A 2,458-nucleotide genomic window follows, 5' to 3' on the forward strand; every position below is an offset into this window, starting at 1 on the left:
ATACAAAGATATTACATGTTTATTGACTATATTCCCCACACTATACATTACATCCTTGTGACTCATATATTTTGTAAGTGAAAGTGAGTACCTCTTAATCTCCCTCACCTATTTCTCTCCTTCCCCCTCCCTCTGGCAACCACCTGTTTATTCTTTGTATCTATGATTCTGTTCTGTTTAGTTATGTTTGTTCATTTGTTTTCTTTTTTAGATTGCACATATAAGTGAAATCATACAAGATTTGTCTTTCTCTGTTGGACTTATTTCACTTACCTTAATACTCTCTAAGTCCATCCATGTTGTAAATGGCAAGACTTCATTCTTTTCTATGGCTGAGTAATATTCCATTGTGTGTATGTATATATATATACATACAAATATATATATATATATATATATATATATATATATATTCCACTTCTTCATCCATTTAACAATTAATGCACACTTCGGTAGTTTCCATATCTTGGCTATTGTAAATAATGCTGCAATGAACGTGGGGTGGATATATTCTTTCTAATTAGTGTTTTCATTTTCTTTGGATAAATAACGAGGGAATTCATGGGTCGTATGGCAGTTTCATTTTTAATTTTTTGAGGAATCTCCATACTGTTTTCCATAGTGGCTGCACCAATTTACATTCCCACAAACAGTGCATGAAGGCTCCCTTTTCTCCACATCCTTGACAACACTTGTTATTTGCTGTCTTTTTGATAATAGCAATTCTGACAGGTGTGATGTGATATCTTTTTTTTTTTTTTTTTTTGCGGTACGCGGGTCTCTCACCGCTGTGGCCTCCCCCATTGCGGAGCACAGGCCCCGGACGCGCAGGCCCAGCGGCCATGGCTCACGGACCCAGCCGCTCCGCAGCATGTGGGATCCTCCCGGACCGGGGCACGAACCCATGTCCCCCGCATCGGCAGGCGGACTCCCAACCACTGCGCCACCAGGGAAGCCCATGATGTGATATCTTATAATGGTTTTGATTTGCATTTCCCTGATGATTAGTGATGTTAAGCATCTTTTCATGTACCTATTGGATATTTGTATGCCTTCTTTGGAAAATGTCTATTGAGGTCCTCTGCCCATGTTTTTAATTGGGTTGTTTGTTTGTTTTGATATGGAGTTGTATGAATCCTTTATATATTTTGAATATTAATCCCTAGTCAGAGATAACATTTGCAATAACATCTTTCATTCAAGAGGTGGCCTAATCATTTTGTTGATTTTTTTCCTTCACTGTGCAAAAGCTTCCTAGTTTGATGTATTCCCATTTGTTTATTTAATTTTTAAATTTTTTGTTTTCCTTGCCTGAGGAGAAATATCAAAAAAGTATTGCTAAGACTAATATCAGAGCATACTGCCTAGGTTTTATTTCGAGGATTTTTATGGTTCCAAGCCTTACATTTAAGTCTTTATTCCATTTTGACTTTATTTTTGTGTATGGTGTGAGAGAATAGTCCTGTTTTGATTACTGTAGCTTTGTAGTATAGTTTGAAATCAGGGAGTGTGATACCTCCATCTTTGTTCTTTCTCAAGATCATGTTGGCTATTTTGGGTCTTTTGTGTTTCCATACAAATTTTAGACTTATTTGTTCTGATTCTGTGAAAAATGCCACTTTGATGAAGATTGCATTGAATCTGTAGATTGCCTTAGATAGTATGGTCATTTTAGCAATATTAATTCTTTGAATCAATGAGCACTGTATATTTTTCCATTTGTTTGTGTCATCTTCAATTTCATTCATCAGTGTCTTAAGCTCTCCTATAAGTTTTACTTCTTCCTTTTCAATTTCAAATTATTTTATTTATTTTATTTTTAACATCTTTCTTGGAGTATAATTGCTTTACATCGTTGTGTTAGTTGCTGCTGTATAGCAAAGTGAATCAGCTATACGTATATTTATATCCCCACCTCCCCTCCCTCTTGCATCTCTCTCCCACCCTCCCTATCCCACCCCTCTAGGTGGTCACAAAGTGCTGAATTGACCTCCCTGTGCTATGCGGCTGCTTCCCACTAGCTATCTATTTTATATTTGGTAGCATATATATGTCAATGCCACTCTCTCACTTCATCCTAGCTTACCTTTCCCCCTCCCCATGTCCTTAAGTCCATTCTCTATGTCTGCATCTTTACTCCTGTCCAGCACCTACGTTCTTCAGAACCATTTTCTTTTTTTTAGATTCCATATATATGTGTTAGCATATGATATTTGTTTTTCTCTTTCTGACATACTTCACTCTGTATGACAGGCTCTAGGTCCATCCACCTCACTACAAATAACTCAATTTCGTTTCTTTTTATGGCTGAGTAATATTCCATTGTATATATGTGCCACATCTTCTTTATCCATTCATCTGTTGATGGACACTTAGGTTGCTTCCATGTCCTGACTATTGTAAATAGAGCTGCAGTGAACATTGTGGTACATGACTCTTTTTGAACTGTGGTTTTCTC

Source organism: Lipotes vexillifer, unplaced genomic scaffold (assembly GCF_000442215.2).
Source record: "Lipotes vexillifer unplaced genomic scaffold, Lipotes_vexillifer_v1.1 scaffold1766, whole genome shotgun sequence".
In the NCBI taxonomy this organism is placed as follows: Eukaryota; Metazoa; Chordata; class Mammalia; order Artiodactyla; family Lipotidae; genus Lipotes; species Lipotes vexillifer.